Genomic DNA, 23222 nt, shown 5'->3' on the forward strand with positions numbered 1-23222 from the left:
CTTGCTCAGATTTGAGTGGGTACTGGTGGGACCAGATGAAGGTTACCCTTATGCTGAAGGTATTCTGCTAGATTTTAGGTTTTGTTGTAATTATTGGAATGATAGTGATCTTCACATATCAATATGTATCTACCATACACATAAAATTAAGGGGGAGGGGGGAAATTTTGATATAAAAATCTGTGCAATGAATCTGCAGGCATGCTTTTGTCTTTCATTGCACAGTAGGCTGTTAACTCTGTGGTAATGTAAGACAATAAGTATTCTGGTATTTATGTGAATTTTGTATTTTTTTACACATGTTCAATTAGTTACAGGTCTGACACATCCACCTTGCAAAGCTCTTTCGGCAGATTGGCCTGTGTCACAGTTGTAAATCTATCTAGGATTTTTGTTGCTTAAGTTTATTTTGGCATCCTGCTTAATTTGCCTAAAACATACATGGACTAGATTGTTATCTATATAGTCCTAGATAAAAGGAATATTGATCAGGCAAGCAGTGCTCACATAACATTTAATCTTTTAGAAACCTCACCTTGAACCAGATTACTACAAACCAGATTGCTCTGATATGTTCTGCAGCTTCATCTGCATCGAAGTGAGGTGATTGTGGAAGTCCTTGGAAATTATGACCATTTAAATTGATTTCTATAATTGCTTGTTTCTTGTAGAGAAGGAAGGTTTATCTGTCCTTGAAGAACTTGCCTTAGTATGCAAGATAGCTCTCATCACAAGGGGCAATAGCTGCTGTAATCCTCACCATTTCTTGATAATTTTTTGGTGGTTTTTCGTGTCTTGTTATGGCATTACTGTGGTTTTTATTATCTTTCATTCCGTAAATGAGGTTTATTTCTGCAACATGTGAGATTTTTTTATTATACCTATGTTTATTCCTATGACTTAACTCATATTTACACTTGTGAAATTGATGTAGTTTTTAACTTCTGTATCACGAAACATCTAGCATGTATTCATTATCATGCATATAGGCATATTTCACACTAAAAACTATCATGTAAAACCTTTTCACTCTTGTCTTGTATACAGCATGTTTAATTTGAAAGATTTTAGGGACTCTTTCAAATACATCAGCACTTCTCTTCTTGAACAAAATGCACAGCAATAAAATTTGCACTTTACAACAGGAGGTTCCCAGCAAACGTGTGACCATACGTGACGGTCTTGGAGGTCTAGATTTTGCTAATATAAGAGTTATTTGACTGGTAGGTTTATGGAAACTAATACAAGATAGTATTTGCAAGTGGGAGAGAAGAAAGAAGTATTTATAACAGTCTTTGTAGCTAACAAGATTTACAGAGACTAGACAGTGCAAAGGAATTATGAAACAGAAGGAAAATCAAGTGACTTTTAGAACAGGGCAAGGACTGTCTATTTTTTAATAGGCTTGAACAGTAAGAAGGCAAGTGAAGTTGGGATTTGTCTATACCACAATATTAGGTAGTCTCTTAATGGTAATGTCCTTAGACTAGCAAAGCCTGAGATGACTTAGACTTGTTTAAAGCCAAATATCAGGAGAGGTTTGTTATCACCTTTGCCTTGGAAAACAGACCTCATAGCAAGTTGCAGAATTCTGCATGAACTCTCCTTGTTTGAATTTCCAGGCTTACAGGAAACAGATGATACTCTAGTTTTAGCTGGGGTTTGCTTGCATGCTCCTTTCTTAGGCACCTTTTCCTTCTTTGGTGGACAAAATGCCATGTGATGTGGTCATCATAGCCTGTAGTCTTCTATGAGCTTAGTTTTCCCTAGGTTTGGCTGCTGAAAAGAGATGATGCATTTCTGTGGGAGAGCTTTGCTAAAAGAATTGTCTTTACTGACCAAAATGTTCCACTTGATGAGAGTCCAGTATTTGCTTTTTATGCACTTTTCAAAGTTTACCAAATACTACCACATCATGGACTTGTGGATTCATTAATGTTGTGCAGCTTTATCCTGCTGCCAAATAGCTCAATGTGAACTTTGTCTAATCAGTACTGTGGACAGATCTGTTGAATGTGAATGTGCTGCATTCTTTTTTCTGCCTCTTTTGATGTACCTTTCTTAGTTGAGTCATTGAAGTCATACTGTTGAGGCCGCAGACCATGAACGCCGCTAGTTGGTCTGCTGAAGATTGAGTATTTCTTTTCTAGCAATCACACTTATTCTCAAGGCATTGCATGGTGTTATTTTACTTTCTGTCAAGTTATCCAGTCCCACTGAACTGAGTATGTTGGGTACTCTGAGGCAGGTAGACTGAGCTCTTTATTCATCCATCACTGAAGGTGTGACGGTACTGCTGCAGTGTAAATGTTGAATCATCATGCAACTCTGCTTTTCCCTAGACTGTTGACTTTTTGCTGTGTATAAGGAGAGGTAGTTGCTATTAAGATATTTTTTTGTTGGTGAAATTCTTAAGCATATATTGGATTAAATGTGTAAGTACCAAAGCTGTTTATTAGAGCTCATTTAACTAAAGTTAGACTTAGGTCCACATGATATAGCCTGCAGGTATTACCTGTTAAGAAAGGACATCAGATTGCTGTTTTAAAACAAAATGTAACTTGTATGCTGAGGCAATCTAATGATGATGTTACCCTGTGACTTCCCTCTAAGGACCAAAGCCTTTGCTATAAATGAAATCAGAAGTACAGTGGCAGTTTAGATAGACAGCATGTAATTACTGAAATTAAAAATTCTCCTAGCCTTCATTAATGTTAATGAGCTCATTCACTGGTAAAAGAAATCATACTGACCCTTTGCCACATTTGGTTATCATTTTGGGATTGGTTTTTGTCTGTTTTGCGGTTGAAGAGCTTACAAAAAAAAAGGTGCAGGATTTCATGTAATGCTGTTGTAATAGTTGAATCACGATTTCGAGAAGAGAGCTAAGCACTGAGATGATACGAAATAAAACTGTTTATTTATTTCACAGAATTGACAAGTTTTAAATAACTTCAGGATCAAAATAAACAGCAGTAATTTCTACCTGAATTTCACTGTTCAGGTTCTTGTAATATTTCAGAGATCCATCTCAAATATCCTGGTATTATGAGATTAAATGCAATAATATCCATAAGTATGTAGATATAAGAAGTACATTGAAAAAATAATAATGGTAATATCTGTTCTGTAGTCTTAAATAAACATTAGTAACCTGCATAATTCCTCTAGAATGTAGCTTAGTTTGACAGAATGCTTTGGTGTTTCATATACTGAAAATAAGTATACATTTCATAGAGACTTGCTGAAGACTGTGGCTGGTGAATAAATTTTCTTGTCTGCATGTGCTTCCTTCCAGTGCAGCCTCAGCCCAGTTTATGATTTCTTCTAGTTGAGCAAGTATTGACTCAGAGTTGCAAAACCAGAATATACCATCTTCCACCTCATTTGTCCATAAGTCAGTGTTACAGTGTGCAACTGACTGAAATATCGATGCCAAATTCATTCTCTTCTAGGTCCCTGACCTTATTCTGTGCATGTACTGGTTTCAAAGTTCCTTCCAAAGGCTCAGTTGGTTTAGCAGTTACCAAATTCTATACACTAACAACCTATATAAGAGACGTATTTCTTCACATGTCATTTTATGGAGGGACTGGATGTAGTTTTGTAGCCTAGAAAAAATTGAGCTGATATTCAGAAATGCAGCTGCTCTGTTGTTCCTCTGTGGCACAGGTAATAGTAAGAAAAGTATTTATTAAAATCAGTTTCTTTTTACTTTTTTCATGTTATTTGTTTAATGAATTTTTAATCCTAAGCTCTCTAAAGTAATTTTCATTATAAGGTACATGTGAGATACATTCATGTATACAAAAACTTCTGTGGTCTGAGACTGTCTGCAGCTCTGGATCTAGTTTAAAGGCATATGTAGCTTTAATTGAATATGTGGAATTAGTTTCTAATTCCACATTCTACTAATTTCAGTAGCCAAATGGTATGTTCTGTGAAGTATGCTTAACAGTTGCAATTCTGGGCCTCAATCACAGACAATGCAAAAAGGGAACATTTCTTCAGAACTTGGTCCAGAAAGAGAGAGTACAGTCCTCTGGACAGAGGTTAATTAAACCTGTTTTCCATGCCACACTGTGAATCCTTGCATAATATGTTTTACTTGAAAATAAGCATCAGGGTGAAAACATGAGAATTGTATTTGACTTCTTTTAAACACATTCTAAAAATGATGCTATAGAAAATGTAATTTAAGATTTTTTTCATTTGGAGAATATGCATTAGTGTGTCATTGGAATTATTAATATGTCTTAAAAGAAGTACTAAAATTACTCTTTTTTTCACACCACTTTAAAGTATTTTTAATTAGAAAAGCACATTATCAGTATAGCATGATGATTTCAAATACAGATTTAGTAAAGGCAAGAAAAATCTAACCTTTTTCAGCTTTCCACAAGACTAACAAAAATGCTGCAGAATATAGTCAATAGTTAAAATTTTATTTATGATATTACAACTTCTAGTATAACAGCATTCCTGTTTCCACACTTACTATACATTAGTGTGAGTCATAAGCCTAAATTACAGTGGCCTAAAAATAAAAAACCCTTTTGCCTGTTTTCTGGTCTCAGCTATGAAGAGACATACTGCACAAAACCATAGAAAGCATGGGACTTGCTTATAGTTGCTCATAGATTTAGTTATCTCTTTCTATGTTCTGGTTATTTTCAGTGTTTGGCTACGTTTCTGTCTTGCATGTTTGCTGGCAATAAAACAGTGCCATCTCTGATCCTGCTGTTCAGATTTCATCTGTTACCAACGAAATGTTATATTTGGTCTGCCTCCATTTACGTAATTTAGCACCCTAGCTGGGCTCACAGGTGCACTTTGCAGTCATTGATGCAGCACCCTTAGCCAGACACTTCACTCTGGAATGTTTTTGTTGCTCTTTTCAGAGAGTGGTGGGTTTCTTTAAATTTAGAAATCATCCTTACCATTGCAGGTCTTTGCACTTTGTGCTGTGCAATTGATTTTCAAAAATGTCATCAAAGTGTAGTGTAGATGTACACAAAAACAATAACAAATAAATTGAGCACAGTTCCAATAATCCCAAGCAGTGCTAAAATAGATTCTTCTTTTTCCTCTTTCTCCTCTTGCCTTTTTACATCTTCTAGTGTTGTGATGGCAGAGGTCCCCATTTTTCCTGCAAATACCTTCACCAGTATTCTGGCAGCTAGCTAGAAAAAAGAAAGCAAATGGTAAATCTGATCTGCAAACATGCAAGATTCGATCTTTTTAAAAACAATTCTGTAGTTCTTCATACAGCATTTCTTAATGCTGTGTTTATTGAGTTGTATTTGTCTTTTGTTTTCTTTCTGTATGAACACGTCTGTTAAAAATAAATGTTCTGTAGGTATAGATTTGATAGGAATGAAGAATAGCTTGGTGCTTCAAGCCAGTTAGTATGCCTTAATATAAAAGACATGTAAAATTTATCTTAAGCCAGCTTATTTGTTTATAAAAGATGGTACTGGTGAAAGCAGGTATGTGAGCATTGTCAAATCCTCTGAAATGCCTGGGGAGGTTATATGCAATTTTAGCTTCTCTTAAATATTTAACTGCCATGTAAAAATACCAGTTGAAAATATTCATGCCTGCTATTTTCAAACGTGGAAAATATGCCTCCTTAATACAGTACCACAGTTGCTTTTCACCAGTGAGCCCCAAGCAGGCAATTGCAAGTGAGATCTTATCCTTTTTCATGTTTAACAGATCAGCTTTTGGGCATCCATGCAACAGTAAACATTTATCAGAAAATGTCTGTCTTTTGAAATAGAAAGGTGGTTGTTATGTATGCTGATGATTGCAGTGTGCCACAGCATGGTAGTACTTTTACAGTAGCAACATTCTATGCAGTGTAAGAATTCAAGTAGACATTTACAGATGCATGTATGATTTGTTAGATTTTTTTATTTGCAGAAGTGAGGTTGACAGGTCATTTCTATTACTTAGCTGTTCTTGTACTCCTAATTTGCAGTCAAATATCTTCTAGAAACATGTTCCCTGTAAAATTATGTTCATTGGTGACTGGGATGTTCATTTTGTATGTAATCTGCTTTGCTGTTTTAGCTTTATTGATCAGAAATTTGATGGGGATTTCTACTAGTTCAGATCACTCCAATTTATTGAAGATATACAATCATTTTATAGTGCAATAGCATCTTTCTCTCCTGGCAAATGGCTTTAATGATTGGAGATTAAGGTATTTCTGCTGTGAGTCTAATTAATGTTATCAGCTCAGAACATATCTTACAGAAAGGTTAAAAAAAAAGATATTTCTTACCCTACATTGCATCAGGAATAGAATGTCATCAGACATGCTTCTTACTTGTCGATTCAGTGGCAAGCCAGGCTTTTATCTTCATGAAGGGGCTGCTCTCCTCTCTCAGACAGACCAGACAGGAGCACGTACAGTTTCTTGATGAAGAAGTTTATCAGTGAAGATAATAATGTTGCAGAATCTTCCAAATGACTGGTGTTTTTTCTCAGTAATCCACTAAAGCAAGTGTAGTCGAAAACACAGTAAAGCTCTTTCTCATAATGATCCTCACTGTTGACTAATTCTCATTAAAATTGAGGCTTTTTTTCCTCAGCTGATGCAGAGCAACAAAATGCATGCTGTTCTGTTTTGTCTTAAAAAAAAAAATACGAACAGCTCCTGGTTTTATTCAGTTATACTTAGTTATTTATTAAGACTTCAGAAACATCCAGCCTTTGATTTACTCTTTGTGGCAGCCGTCTGAAGAGGCTTTCTCACGTTGACATGCTGTAATTCCAAATGCAGCGGACTACGTGCAGTCACACTGTGTGATTTTAGTCCAGCCTGAAAAAGGATGAAAAGAGGTCTGCTTTGCTGGCAGGAGTTGGAACGCTGTCACCCACCTGCATTCAGAGCGTCTGGAAAGAATTCCAAGGTATTCTTCGGAGCATTGCATAACTCAGCCAGGCAAATCTGAAGAGAGGAATGACAGTGGCTTTAGTTGCACACTGTGGTGAGCTGTGACATTGATTAAACATGCACTTGGCACTTGCTGAATAAAGAAGGAGCTACGAGCCACCCTTGCAGACAGTGAGTTGCATAACAATGTGCGATGGCTCTGCTGTTTCATCGGCAGGCCGGGCACATTTTAATCCTGTACCCACGGAGAAAGTGCACGGTGTAAAGAGGAGCAGAGTTAACTGTGCTTGGGGTTTTCTGAGGAAGTGCTGCATGACAAATGGTGACATTAAGGCATTCAAGCTGAAACAGTGTTTCTGCCTTTTGTCTTTTTATGCTTTGTTTGACAGGCAATTGTTTCTATGGGAAATAAATGCTTTTCCTCTTTTTTTCACCACTCAAAGAATGCGGGTTACCTGTAATTAATGGAAACACTTAAAAATAATCCTGTTCTGATTTCTTAGGAAGCATCAACAGAATTTTTTTCCTGTTTCAATCAGAGAGGCAATTTTTTCCTGCCCAATTGGAAAGGGGGGAGAACTCTGTAAAGTCTTCTCCTCCCCGTCTCTCCAGACAAAGAAAAAAAAAAGAAAAAACAACCCATGCAATTTTAATAGCCTCTGGAAGGAGCTGTATTTCAAATAATTTTATTCAGTCACTTTGATCTATGAAGGCTACCAATGCAATGTATTTTCATTGGTGTAGCATAGCTTCTTGCTGTGAATGCAGCTGTATTTTAAATCTATCAGAAAACTTGTTTTGTAAAAAATACATGCAACGCCAAGCAAGTCAGAATTCAAATGTACAAAAATGTACTTTTGTGTATGTTTTTGAAAAATCAAAATGCAGTTAATTAGATTGAGTTTGAACAATAGGAGTGTAACTGGAAAACCTTAATCATTTTCCAGAACAGCATATTTTAGGAGTTACAAGGCATTGTTTGAAATTCCGTGTTGAAAAATCATCTATAGAGAAAGCAGAAGACAGTAAAATCATTGTTTTAAACTCTTCATTTTCAACTTAATTTACATTACATTTTTTCTCATTATTTTTCCAAAGTGTCTAAGTACATTTGTTACTTTCTTAGTAACAAACAAAACTGCATATTTTGCATGTGCCTTATTTTAATGGTAATGCCACATTTAAAGTACTGTGAGTTGTATGGTACTTCTATGTGGTTTGTCCTGTATCCCAGAAGTTATGTTGCCTCAGTAAAATTGTTTGATTCTAGAAGAATAAACTAATTGGGTTAAATCTCTCCACCATAGCTTCCTTAAATATATATTTTCAAAAATTTATATATGGTCTTTCCTTTCAAGCTCTTCCCTTTTTCTGAAAACTGCTTCATCTTCAGTTGTCTTGCAATTGTTTTGTGTCTGTGTATCTTGAATATATTTCTGTATTCATTTGGATCCATGGGGAGATACAAAGATGGGGGAGTTTTCAAGCCGCTGTACCTCACCTGCTCAAAATCAAACCCTTTCCCTTGTGAAAGAGGGAAATTGTGCAACGTGAATATTTTATTTAAAGATTAATGATGCATTTGCAGCTCCACAGCTAAATAAGATGTACCCACAGAGAGCAGCAAAAAAATCCTGCAACATTTCTTGGCCTGGTTATTACCATGGTTGAGATCTCATTGTGGTTTGCTGTTTTTATAATTGTGCTGCAGCTGGCCCTTCAGTGGCTCAGTGAGGCTTGGGAAACAAACCTGTCTGGGCTGCCTTTGCACACAGGTGATGGGCAGAGCTGCCTCCTGCACAACGTGATCCAGACGCAGCGGTTGCCATTGCATTGGTATGCAGTGTCTGTGTGGGCATGACGTGAATGGGCTTGGGAAACAGAAATAAATCTCCAGCACAACACAGTAAGGATGGGGAAGTAGTTGCTTAAGCTGTCAGTGGTGGCAAAGAGTTGCTGTTTGAGAAGAAGCAAATGAAGGTTGTCAGACTTAACATTTGTCAGTTATAGGAAACTCAAGGAATTCATCCATGTTGGGTGGAAGCTGGCATTTACAAATAACTTCCTTCTAGCATCTCCAGTGTGAAGAGAAAATTTCTTGCAAGATTTCTCACATGAGTGAAGTGAATGATGTAGGTTGATTAGAAAAGGCCTTGATTTATCCATAATACTCAATATTTGGAAAGATTTTACATTTTGTGTAAAATAACATTAAGTCATCATTTTATAAACATCAGTTATAAACCCACCTGTTTTGGAGCGAACATTACATGGTTATACAGTATGTGGAGTTTGGACACTGGTATCCAAAAACATCCTAAATTTAATTCTGTTACTTCCATCTAGGAAGAGCTTTCAAGCACTTAGTAAGACTTTGGCAACTCCTCAGTAACTGATTTATGTGGTATTCTGAGAGCAGTGCAAATTTGGTTGATTAGAGGTCACTCTGTTCATTACTGCTGAAGTCACTTCTCTTGCATGGGAATAGACCTTAGGCAGTACAAATGTATGTCATATTTTAAAGATATTCCTACTTCAGGGGAAGTTTCCAAGCTGTCTTGTAAAAACCTCGTGGTATAAATTCAACAATTTACAGTCCCAATCCTTTGATGATCATTATCCTGCTATATGCTACAGCTACCAGTAATGTGGTACACCCAGAGCATCACAATTGCAAAAGGAGCAAGTTCTCTTAAGCGTTTGTTGTATTTTTCCTCATGTATTTTTATGAATTTGTAGAATTTGGATTTTTGTGTATGCTAAAGTCATTCTATATGCTGTATTTTTTTCATTAAAATAGCATGGTTTTACTCAGATCATGTCTAGACTTTAAAATCTATTTAGGTTCAAGTGCTCTAATGAAATCCAAAAGATCAGTTGTCCATGAAGAGTGTTTTCCCTTATAGTTGTTCTGAATTTTCCCTAAGCGAGAAAGTACTTGAAATTAGGTAGCACATGTATTCTGTAGGGTGATGTATTCTAGTTTTCTTCTCCAACAATCTCCACAAACTTCCCTTTATGAGGTCTGGTGGTTTTTCAGTTAAATTGTAGAGCAATAGAGCAAAGCTGTGTCCCTTGGGAGATGCAGTAGTTTGTATAAATTAAGATGAACTGGTTGGCTTAGCATAAGCAAGAAGTGGATAGCCACATCCCTTCTTTCTTCTGTAGTTTTTTAAATTTTTTTCTCTCTCCTGATAACATAGATACCGTTTTCTTTGTGGTAGCTGTTAGCCTATTTTTTATGATGCAGATTGATGTGTGATGCCCTTGAGTCAGCAGTGATAGGCATGGCAAGGTTTCAAAGTATTTTTTTACTCTTCTGCTGAAAAAAAGAGGAAGGACTCAGGTTCTCCATCTGAAGCAACACAAGTTATTTTTATTTAGCTTTCCTACTATTCTCTTTCATGGCTCTTTCATGTATTTCAGCTCAGCAGTGACTTGATGATTTTGGCACTTCAGCTGTACACTTCATCTTGTTTTCCTTCTGATTGAGGAACTTTATTGTTCTTTTAGCTATTGTCTGGGGGTTTTCCTGATTTTGTAACTTAGATGCTGACCCAAAATACCCTTGGAAAAAATCAGAATTCTCTCATAACTAACTACAGAAGTTTCTCCAGTCAGTTCCCACCTGTCAGTTTTCACTTAGCAAAAATGTTCTTGTTCCAGTTTCCCCCCTTTGCTCTGAAATAGTTCTGCATTAAGAGGTCAATTAAATGAATGTGAAGTAGTACCACTTCTTCTGCCACAGCTCTTTCAACACCAGCTTCTCTTGGTACCGGTCAAGCTCAATTCCTGTGACCATGGTCAGAATGGACACTGCTATTTTGTCAAGAAAAGTACTAAGTTTGACAATTGAACAAAAGTTTAGAAAGAACAGCCTTTGGAAGGTGTCACATGACATGTCATGTATTTGTTAGGAGAGAAGTATTTAAATCACTGCCCTCAAGTGCTGAAGCAATTCAGAAGTTGGTGACTGATGATAAATGTTCCTGTGATAAAGGCGAGGATTGCAGCCCCAGCTGAGTGTGGTGACCTTCTGACACTGTGCAATCTTCATTTTTCTCTTATTTACTTATATCAAAAAGAATCTCTTGTGTCGGTATTGTGCCTTTCTAAAGTGGTTAGTAACTTCTGGAATGCTTCAGTTCTGATTCAGTGCTGTTCTCTGCAGCTTAAGAGAGGATTTTTATCAAGAATCGCAGGTTTTTGAGACTATTCCTTCACAATGTTTGACTGGTTGGGCTTTATGCTTCTGTGGGAATATTTCAAGTATCATTTTTTTGAGTTCTAATCTTCATAAATTTTGGTGTGTTACAGGAGTCCAGTAAGTGAATATTGAGACCTTACTGGGCAAGCAGAGTAATGAGAACTGATCGTAGTCCAGGAGGGTGGCTCTCAGGGAACTGCAGTACCACACCAACTTCTTTCTCCTAAGTCCTTAAAGCATCTTAACCATCTGAGAAAGAACACATCTTGTCTGATTTTTCAGATGACTGATCTTGAAAAACAAAACAAAGCTAGAGATTACTGCACTCCCAGCATCTTTTATATGTTTCTTTCTTCTGTTTTGTTATCTTTATTTGGAAATAGTTTTGAAGTAAGAGGATGAAAATATTAGCCCACAAAGCCTCTTATTTCCTATTGCAAAAGAATATGAATATATGCTTGTATTTTCAAAGCACTTAAAGTAGCAGACTGTTTTCTAGTAGATACTGCTTTTGGATTAGAACTGTAACAGAATTTTTTTCAGTGTCAAAACTGATTATCCATTTGACTGGTTGATAATATAAAAGATTTATGAAAGAACAAATAATAAATTTGTAGTTTCAGCTCTACTGAAACAGAAATTGCAGAAATTTGTTTTAATTTATAAGGAGTAATTATGTATTGAAACATCATGGCATTGGAATCTTTGAAAATTAGAAACCTAGTTGTAGGAATGAAGTAGCTTAAATTTGATTTGTAATTGGGCACTGGATTGCATGACAGATAAAGCACTTGCCCTTTTCAAGACTGAAGCTTGCTACAAAGAGCTAATTGGAGGTATTTTTTTCAGCAAATTGGTATTTAGCAAAGTTCACTGAGACACTGGAACTTGGCTTCAATCTTTATCTGTACCTGTACTGCACATTGTTTTATACGGCTTTTAAACATAAATTCATGAACTGGCAGATCTTCATTGATTTTTTCAGCTGGTGGTGTATTTTGCAGCTGCAAGTACAGAACATTCCTCAGACTAGCTTGTGACCTCTGGCCCCCCTCACTTGATCATAGTGAATTAAAGTGCCCATTACATTTTCCAGAAGGAAAGGATTTTCATGATTAAGATACTCAAGAAATATCAGGTGAGAAATAGGAGGGGTAAAGATGAGATTTCAGTAGGGCTTCTCACATCCCACGTTGTTCTTACTTCTGCTTCTCATCCACGTATTTTTTTGTCCTGCTGCCTAAATGCTAGAGTGTTTTGCTGTGGAACCAAGAGTGGGGTGGAGTTTTTGTCTGTCACTTTCTTTTTGTAAGCCTTAAATAACAGAAATTTTTCCAATTGGTAGCTAAGCTTCTGAAGGTGCTTTACAGGACAGTCCTGAAAAGCTAAATAAACAAGATTTCTTCCTCATCTGAGACCACTATGGATTTGTGGACCTTTGTGGTTATTGGATAATATCACTGTCTTGAAAACAACAGACTGCTGTATCTATATCTGCCTGTCAAGGACCTGTAATTTTTTACTATTCCCCTTTGGATCCACTTAGACATTACTCTTCTGGTACTAAGCAGAGATAGATTTTTTCACAGACCTTTATGCCTTGCACTCCACTGTATAATATATGTCTTATGTAAAAGGAAACTAAACTATGGTGTTTGCCTTCCTGCCTCCTGCAGATGAGTTCTCTTTCAGGAGATACTGTTAGATGCTGATCCTTGATACAAGGATGTATAGAAGCTAACAAATCATGCATGAGATGCAGCTGGTGTTTGTTTCATTCCTAAGATTGGTTTCTGTATGCTTACCTTTAATTGTTCTCTTGAGAAATAAAAGGCCTGGGTTGTTGCCTTCAAAAGTGTCTGGGTTTGGCCGTGAGGGTTCAGTAAAATTCCTTCTGCCAATAGACTGTCACCATCTTGTTGTGATGGCTCTTTAGTTTTGGGAAAACAGTGCAGGCCATTGCCCTGCCGGTTTGAAGGCGCAAGGCAGTGAAGTTTAGTCTGGAGGGAGCCTATCCTTAGGTTTTCTTGGGCCATTCATCTCATTGCTAAGGCTCAGGAGTGCTTCACTCAGGAGTTTGTTTTTTCCCTTCATCAATTGGAAGCCAACACTGATAGCTGTGTTCCTGCTCATATGGGAAGCCTGGGAGTCTATAAGTAATGGATTGGTTTCCCCTCTGAGGGTTACTGGTGAAGGTGTTCAGCCAGCCCTTTAAAATTGGAGATACCACACTGCATCTTTCAAAATTTCCAGAATAAATATTCCCAGTCCTACCATTTTTTTCTTATTTTACTTTAGTTAGACAGTGCATCTCAAGTGGTTTCATATAGACTTGGTAATTATGGTTGGGAATATGAGTGGTGGATGTGTGAAATAGACTGCTCTGCAGTGCCACATGCTGCAAACATTCACAGATTTTACTAGAGGCATTAAGAATTAATTGTAAAAATTATGCCTCATTACTAACAGACTCAGTCTTTTTTGAAAAGAGGATATGACTCCAAAGAAGAATGTGACACCACACTACATGTCCTACACAGTTCCTATATAGCAGAAATGTCCACTGTGTGTTCTTCCTTTTTTTTAACTCTTGCGCCTTCCTGGTAAGATACAGTAAACACTATCAGGACATAAATGTTTTAAGGTACACAAGAGGCCTCTGAAAGAACTGTAAGTAACACATTTTCAGTTTTTTGTAGTATTTAAAAGTAGTGATTTTCAGTTTTTTGTAGTATGTAAAAGTAGTGATTTTCCCAAGTAGTAGCAGCACAGTTAGATAAGCTGCTAAAAATTTCCTGACTACAAAAATTCCTTTCTGACTAAAGAAATCCCTAACAATCTCTTTCTGTTCATGTGCAGAGCAGATTGCCAGAGGTTGTCCTAGACATCTTGGCTTTGTTTTTCCTAAGAGCAAGCTCACTGTACTTTCAGGGAAGAGTTTTATCATCTGGGATGTGTGGCTTGATGTGCATTTGAAGAACTTAGTGAAGTGAGGGCTGGCTTTCATTTTCAGCAGTTGAAAGTCTTATTTATTTAGTCAAGTGATAGGTTTTCATTTTCTGGACAGTAACAACCTTATTTGTCATTTATTTCTTTTGTGTTCTTTTTTCCTCTCATGTTTTTGAAAATAAAACATTGTAAATGTATCTGGCACTTCCCATATTGTTATGCAGGCACTTCCCACTCAGAGTATTTCCTTTCTTACTCTCCTCTGAGAGTATTCTTAGTCCTGAGTACAAATCCAAGGAAATGGATCCCTGTGGTTGAAGGAACTAATCTATGGCAAATTATTCCAACACAAAGTATAGTTTTTTATTATGGGATTTGTATCTTCTTGTCCTCTCTAAAGGACATCAAGATAACACAGCTTATTAACAAAAGAATATTGTATTTCATTTTGAGTTATTTTTTGTTGCTCTGCTGTAGCATAATGGAGGATGATCCATTTTCCTAAGTGGTGCAGGAACTTGCATGAGGTTGCAGGAAGGTGAAAATTTTCCTATTCCAGAAGTCTTAGAGATGTTTCTTCCTACCATATATTAAATTGGTTGATATATTTACCACATAAGACCTATCTAAGGCACTTTGAATATGCAGTAAATACAGAGAGTTACCTTTCATTTGACTTGGACTCAAGGAAGCTGTAACTTTTCAGCATGCTCTTTGTGTGTTTACTCAAAGCCTTTCTTGGTATTTAAAGAACTGACTATTCTCTGAAAAATACACAGGAGTGATAAAAGTTCTGTTTTGCATATGCATAGTGGCTCTGCTATCTTGGCCAAGCAAAATAATTAAATATTGAATACAGAATGAGATGCTTAAATAGTCTCCTTTCTATCCCCTGAGGACATGACCTTGTAGGTGTGCTCACACATACAGGAAAAATAAAGCACAGCAATCACACATCCTTTCATTCCAGTAACAGTCTTGGTATCTTCTGCTGACAGAGCAGAAGACCCAAATCTTGGCCTTTTTCCATCTGCTGAAGTAATAGTTTAAAAACACTCCACAACTCCATTATCTAATTTTGAATTTCTGCATCTATTTCTGCAGCATGTGCAATGAAATGGCAGGTTTCCATCTTATTTCCAATTCCTATCTTATTCTAAAATACTAGTGACTGTTTTATGGCCTGGAAGAGGTAATTTCACCATTTCAAGGTGGCTGCTTGCCCACTCCTCTGCCAAAAATAGTGAAATCACTATTCCCTTCTCCATTGCAGGGATGATGAAAGCCAGTGTAACTTTTATTTAAAAAATCCTGATACATGTTCTAAGGGTAGTGATACCTTTCCTTTCATCTCTGTATAGTGCTACACACTTGGAACACTAAAGATGACATGATAAGCAAGCCTCCACCTCCTTACTTTTTTTGAACTTATTTTTACTTTTTTGAAGAAAGGGTTTTTCTGCAGAGTATTTAAATCTTGTATTTTTCTCTGCAGAAAATATTTCTCCTCTTTTTCTAAGTGGAAGATGAATTTGACACTTCTAGCTTACCTTTATTATTAGATTTATTTTAGTACATTGACCTCAAATAGAAATCATTGGTCCTCTCTATCTTACTAAATGCCATAGTGGGTTGTATTAGCAATAAGTTTTTTGTCATCCCTTAACCAGGCAAACAACTTATTCTCATGCAGTCTCTGAAGGCCTGTCTTTATATGTGTCTGTCTTCACATTTTTCATATATTTTTTAAATTATTTTTTCTTTTATTTATGCCTTTCTCTATATTGTTCTTTATTTGTTAATATAGAACATTCCTGGAGCATTGATGCTTCCAACAACACCAATTGTTTTCTAGATTTCAATGCAAACTTGATTTGGTTAGAGCTTTATGCTTTCTTGAGTTCCTCCATATTTTGTTGTTTTTAAGAACTGTTAATGGGTCAATCCAGCTTTCTTTCAGAGGAGAGGTTATTAAAAGTTGTGATAGGGTTGGATCCCATGGCAGTTTGTGCTTACTCTTCAGTACCTTGCTCACAGCCTTTCTACACTGATGTCTGCTGGGCCATGCTTAAAATCAAACAACCAATGAATACACAATTTTGCATTTTTAGATTTCATTAATTAATTTTGCTTGATGATGTATTCCCAAGCCTCATATAAGATTCCTCTGTAGACTGCAAGAAGAATCTCTCCATTACCTGACCACCCTTTCAGGTTTGTTTGGCGTTCTGTTTAATGGCACAGAGTGATCCCTAGTGAATTCCATTATGAGGGACTAGAGTGCAGCATTAAATAGTAATATCTCCAAAACTGGGGATCATGCATGGCTTTAATAGTCACTTATGCTTTAAAAGCTCACTTTGGTTTTCATGACTTTACAAAAGTTTCGGTTTCTTTTTCCCATCCTTTCACATGCAGGAAATTGTGTCTTGTTTATTGAACTGTACATACTGGCTTAATGAAATAATGCCTCACACTTCTTCTGGCAAAGGGTTTTTTCTGGATTCATGGAAACATGTGTTAAAAGTGTTGTTTGGCTTGACTTTTAAACAGAACTTTCCTGAAAATATTCAATTCCACCAAAATCAGATGTTCTTTAAAAAATAAGTAAGCCAGGAATGGCTAAGAGCTCTAGTTTTGAGTGCTCATTACTACACTACGGATGACTGTCCAACTTCCCTGAGCAGTGCCTTTTGCCTGTCTAATCGAGCACATTTCCTTTCCTCTTGCAGTTACACTTTTTTTTTCCCAAGTTTCCTAGAACACACTGTAATAGCAATACCAAGACAGAACAAGGTTGTTAGGCTGCCACTTTATCACCAATAAGAGGGAGAATATAGAGATGGGGTGCCATGCAGATGCTGCTTTGATATTGCTAGTATGTTGCCAAGGGTGGTGTCCCCTCATTTATTAGCCCTTGATGGCCTGTTCTTACATCAATTTACCCAATTACTTTTGAACTTGTGACAATATTTACTACCCTGACATTCAGTGCTAAGCTTTTCCAGACCTTAAAAGTGATGTATTGTGTAGTGTACGTTCTTATACAAATGGCATTATTTCTTCTAATGGTGTGCCCATTCCTTTGAACATATTGATCAGTCCAATTCTATGCACTTTTTTTAGCACTCATAATTTAAAAGCAATGTCTTTATGATACCCTTCATTAGTCACTGAGGCTGCAATGTCTTTATTTCATTTTAGACAGTGCAGCAGCTCATTCTGTACCTTGTGTTGTTTAGTCACCCTTCTCTCTCTTTTCCAGGTCTGTCCCATCTCTTTTATAAAAGGGGGAAATGCACATGGTGTTGAAGTGATACTAATGATTGAATGCAGCCTCAGTAATTAATTTATAATTTATTATCAGCTTTTCTAACATTTGACCTGATTTTTTTTGTCTGCTAATGGGCTCAGTGCTGACATCAGAAGGACAAAATTTTCAAGTTGTGTCTGAACAATAATAGTAATAATTTGGAGCATGACACTGTACCCATCTTAAATTCAGAGGCCCACCCTTCTTGTGTTGTTTTTCTGCTCTGACGTGGGCTTTGTGACTCATGGCCTATAAGGGTGCTTAACCCCTTTCTCCTGCTTCATCATTCAAGGGACAAATCTCTCTTGATGTCATCCTTCTTAGTACTGAAAACAGTACTGTGAAAATGCTGGTGTTATTCCTATTTTAAAATAAGTGAAGAAGTCAAGCTAATTAAATTACTACAAGATATTTGGAAAGCTTTTGTTTTATTTTTACTCAAAGGCTAATGTTTTCTTAGAGACCTGATTTTGAGCTACTCTGTGGGCAATCTCTTTTTCTAGCAAAGCAGAGCAGAGCACAGCGTGTTAATTAGGCCTATTATAAAAGAGGCTTGCCCTGGGTTGATTGTGAAACAGAAAATCAAGAGGCAGCAGAGCATGACGTATTTGGAACTGACACTATTGCCTGCAGCAGGGACTGCATTCATACATCATATGTTTGCAAAGAGGCAGCAAATGGGGGCTGAAGAACGGCTCCAGTTTTAAAATATTTAGCAAAAGGGTGTGTGGCCCTGTTGCAAAAATGGAGTGCCTCACTCGTGCTTGGCAGTATATGTGGCCACAAGACTCTGTCTTCTGAAGGTTTTAATTAAAAATACAAAATTAGTGCTTCCTTTGTGTGTTGTTTTTGTTTTTGGGGTTTTTTTTGAACAGTGGTATTCATAGCAGCTGAGAGTCTTTAATATGATAATGAGATCCTGAAGTCTTTAATCTGATCATGGCTATGGGTGAATAGCATACTGAGGCATCAAAAAAAAAGTCCTCACTAATTACTTAGCATGTTTTAGAAATTGTGTAAAATTGACAACTTTTGGATCTTACTTTTAATTTATTTGGAGGTATAAAAGCATGAAATAAAAAAGGAAAATGTAGTGCCAGGTGAATGTGGTACTGTAGTCGTGTCTTAACATTGGCCTTAAACTTTAGTAAGTAGCAGGGTAATAAGAATGTCTTATTTTACTTTGAGCTTCTTAAGCTGATGATCCCATGTCTTTTAAACTTTATTACTATGAAAGAAAAAATAGGTTACTCAGAATACATAGGTATTTTCTTGGGTTTTTGCAGGGGAGACTTGGATATATTGTAGTAAATTTAGAGCATTTGTGCATGATATGAATAAAACAGTTTTATAATATAGTTAGTCCACATAACTGGTATTTATCTTTCACATTGCTTAAAACTGAATCAGGGTTACATGGCTACTTCAGGATGAGTATTTAACAAAACACATTCATCTTCTCAGGAAGATGAAACATCTTACTGAAACAGATCCAAAATAAAATAAGAAATGAGGTTTGAAGGCATCTCTTGGGTCACTGGAAACTTTATCCCATGCAAGAAGGAGGCCCCCATTATATTTCTGGGGTTTCCATATGGGTTCTTTCCTGAAGACATTTTTCTTTTCAGCTACTTCCTTTTAATTGATCCTTCATTATCATCTCTCTCATATTTGTGGTGGTAGATCTCTTTGAGAAAAGAAACAAAAGGACTGTAGTTTTGGAAGAGTTTCCAGTTGCTGCTGCGGCTGCCAGCACAACCTTCTTTCCTTCAGCAAAGGCAGAGCATCAGTCATGTGTCTTGGTCCAAAGTAAAACAAGATTGTACAGAAGAAAAATACTTCTGTGGGCCTCTAAAATGACTGAATTTTACTAAGTCCTTAAATAATGAGTGCAGAAAATGAGAAGTTACATACAGGAGAGTATAGATTGAGAGTATATATAGACAGCTTTTGTCAGAGCCCAGAAGAAAGGAGGGTCTGCATCTGGCACAGTCATAGCTGTAAAACTGGTAGAGGTGTTGATTTTTTATTTTTCCTCAAGGGGCTGTTTGGGGTTTTTTTTACACCAAGTTTGTAGGCTCCTTTGGGGTAGGAATTATTAATACAGTCACAGTGAGAATTACAGTGGGAAAGACCTTGACACTAGATGCAAGTAAACAAGAACTTTTCATCATTTTCTTACAAATTGTTCTTCTGTATTTGTCTCTTTAATTTGCTGTAAAGTGTGAAGATTTTTTTTTATATAATGGATACACTATATTAATAGTTTCCCTCATTTTAGAATAAATATGCATATTCTTTGTGATGTTTTAAATATACTTTGCAATGGAAATAATCTTTTTCATAGCCAGTTAAGTTGAACTGAGGATGTTAAATCAATTGCAAAAAAATTTATTGCTGTTCAGTACTGCCTATTTAATGGGCCATTAGGCCTGGCTATACTTTGTTTGAATATTGTATAATATTAAAAGAAAGCAAAGGAGTATTAGACTCAGTTGGGTCATTATCTTGCTACAGATATATATGAAGTTTAAGGTGATACCTTGATCCTGTGAAACTACCTGCCCTCATATCCTTCTTTTTCATTATATTAAGGTTGTAACTGGATATGGCTAGTCTTAGATAGTTGTAAGAAGTAGATCTATATTAGTGATGAACAAATAGATTTGTGGGAAGCAATTTAAATGTTCTGAAATCACACATGATCATTAAATGTTAATCAGTTGCTTCCCAGGAATAAGCTGGCATAGGTTAAAAATTCTCAAAAATGCCTTAACATCCCATGATGTTTAGGCATGTGAAAGACTGCAGTTTTCAAAAGGCAGGATGCTCAGCAGTTTGTGGAACTCAAAAATTCTTAACAAAACTTCAGTCATACTCCTTTTCCTTCCACCCAAATCAGACTTATTGTTACTAGCATAGAAGGGAGATTTAGTTTCATGAAATCTCTATTTTTTTACTTATTTAGCCTTTATTCAGTATCTTTCTAAGTTGCAAATATTGTGGCAAGAGACTAGCTGAATTCCCCTAAACCATGAGATGTTTTCTAGATGTTTGTCATCCCCACCTATCTTAGCAAATGGCAGTGACCTTGCTGAGGTGCTGAGGTTTCTGCTTCTCAAAGTACAACAGAATAAATTTAAACCTAAGGTACTTTTTTAATGTGAATTATGAATAAATATGTATGCTGCCTGTTGCCCCTGAACTTCCTTGCTAATTATCAGGGACAGTAAGAACACTGACCCATTTTTTGGATATGTCCATTCATAATTGCTTAATTAATAAAACAAGGTTAATAGAATAAAAATGCTACTGGTAACAGTTATGTGTGGTAGCACTGGTATTCCAGCCTTTAAGAGCACTGCTGGCATCATCTGGCCACTGGCCCATGGTGCTGTTGCCTGCTGTTCTCTGTCACCTCCTGCCCTGCTCTGTCACCTGGGCTGTCACAGCTGCCTCCAGGCCCCAGCAAGGGGCTGTGATGGTGTCCTGCAGCTGCCTGCTCCTGCTCCAGGTTCAACTGCAGGTTTTAGCCTGTGCTCTGCTTCATGCTCTGCTGGCTGGGCTGGTTAACTGCTGGTGTAGCCAGCAGGTGAGACCATGATGTGTATTCACTCAGTGCAGTTTGAGAATCCCATGGCAGGCTGTGGGGAAGCAGCTTGGGTCAGGTGATGCAGAAGCCAGTTCCCAGTTCCCAGCTCTGGTTTTGGAGCCTTCTCTGGAACACCACCTTGTCACAGGCAGACCTATCCTGACAGCCCTAGTTAAGGTGGACAAGGAAGCAGGATAAAACCTGAGTGCAAACTCCTGCCTTGAGTATAGAAATGAAATAATTTAATCTTTTCTTTTGATGTAAGTATGTGTCATACAGTCATCATTTGAAGACGTGCTCAGGATAGCCAGCAGAAGTTCACATGGGCTCTCTGGGGCAGCAATTCTGTTTGAGAGTCAACAGGGGGGAGCTTCTGTGGTGCTGGGAGCTGAACATTCCCGAGCACTTCATTGACCCACAGAATCAGGGAGCACCAACAGCACAAAAATGGACAGATGTGACAGCACAGCTGGTGGGAGCCTGACAGCCAGGACACTCTGAGTGTACTCAGTGCGGGAGACTGAGAGCCCCAAACGGAGCTCTGGGTGAAAGGTATCTGTCATTATCTCGTAACTGTTTTGTCCTTGGGATAACAGACACTCATGGATAAATATCCATCTGTCATTTTTACAAAGCCAAGAATGTTAATCTCCCATTTCCATTCTTAGGAATGCTGTGTATTTGCAGTTGGGTGTGCTTACATGCATGCCGGTATAAACAAAACAAAACGCTGTTGATGCCTTCTCACACAACTGAAGTACCCATACAGAAAGATTCTGACATATTAAATATATTCTAATAGTATTCAAATTATAGGTCTGGTATAAGCAGAAGTATTTGTTTCTATTTCGTGGTGTGTTGGATTTTTTTCCTATAAGAAAAGCTATCATATTTAATTCAGGTAAAGTGTTATGATACACCTTCATTGCTCAATTGAGTCAGACAAAAAAAGCTGGATATGTTCCCAAGGGAGGGCATACTTTGAAGAATACAGTGGTTTACTTTTAACATGTGTTCTTCACTGAAGTTTATATTTGCTTGAAATCCAAATTGTTGACATCTTAGTTGGCCAGATACCTGTATGTGAGGACAGTAGTCCAAAAGTTCCATTGCTTTTATTTGATGGAGATAGGCATTTTAATTTTCAAGTTTGTATTTTATGTTTTAATTCATGTTTGTAGTATTTCAATTCAGTTCCCTTAAGGGACCTTATTACAGGATCAATTTTTTTTTTAATTATAAACCTGTGTAATTTATATTTCTGAAATACATAATGATATCTGAAGGAAAAATCTTATTTAGAAATCCTGACTAAATGTGCTGCAAACACTAAAAGCAGCAAGGACAGTGTTGGAGTGTGAGTGGCACAGCCTGAACTGAAGTTCTACTTGGGATGCTGCTGGATGTGTTAAACCTCTCTCAGTCCAGAAAATTGCTGTTGGGACATCTGTAGCTGCAGCTGGTCACACCAGAAAGAGGTGGACAGGTTAGCAAAGAGTAGATCTGGTCCAGGAGTGTAATGTACAAAATAGTATCCTGTTGTCCTAGTGGCTTAAACATAGTGTCTTAAAAATTACCTAGAGCTCAACAAACTGCTCAAGTCTTCTTCACCTCTTTCAGAAAGCAGAGCTGTATCTGCTCTGAGCATACACTGTAATCAGTTTGGCATTCTTTCAACTGAAAGCAGGCACAAGGAGTAGGTGAACTGCCAGATGAAGATAATAAACAGATAAAGATAATAATAAAAATTCTAGGTTCTTTCCAGCAAGTTTTTCTGATATTTATCTAGAAATCCAGTCTTGATGAACATTTTGGGGCTTTAGATTGGGGATGGAAGGGAGTTGAGGCATTTTGGGCAGAAAAATAAACTTGCATGAGTCACAATTCTTAGTAAATATAATGAAGGAGGAAAATAGGATAAAACACATAATGGTACCAAAAATTGAGTTCACAGAGTCTGGCATTAAGGTAAAAGAAATTAGTCGTTGTTCCCTAAAAGGTTGTTTAAATTGAAGCCAAGTGAATGCATTTCATTTGTTTCACATGGGAATTATAGCAAAGCAGTGCAAGTGAGTTAGATCTGCTAAAACCAGGAATCTCTCCCATCTCTCTGGAAAACATTCCCACTTGAAAGTTATGTCAGTTCAGTTCCCTTCATGATGGGAATTTTGAACTTAACTATCCATTTAGCAAAGGAAAGGGCAAGCCAGCATTGAAGGATTTGGAATTATGTATTCTGGTCTCATGAAAATTTCAT

General features: G+C 37.0%; 1 protein-coding gene and 1 long non-coding RNA gene across 3 annotated transcripts in view; one reads left to right on the plus strand and one right to left on the minus strand.

Moving 5' to 3' along the window:
* The window catches only part of BIRC6 (baculoviral IAP repeat containing 6), a 176040-nt gene that overhangs the window by 128733 nt on the left and 24085 nt on the right, over nt 1-23222 (plus strand). The window lies entirely within an intron of this gene.
* LOC136554586 (uncharacterized) lies at nt 2899-7211 on the minus strand. Its single transcript, XR_010783352.1, has 2 exons — nt 6290-7211; nt 2899-5183 (listed from the first exon to the last, which is right to left on the minus strand). It is a non-coding gene; the product is annotated as an uncharacterized lncRNA (long non-coding RNA).

This window comes from Molothrus aeneus, chromosome 3 (assembly GCF_037042795.1).
Source record: "Molothrus aeneus isolate 106 chromosome 3, BPBGC_Maene_1.0, whole genome shotgun sequence".
In the NCBI taxonomy this organism is placed as follows: domain Eukaryota; kingdom Metazoa; phylum Chordata; class Aves; order Passeriformes; family Icteridae; genus Molothrus; species Molothrus aeneus.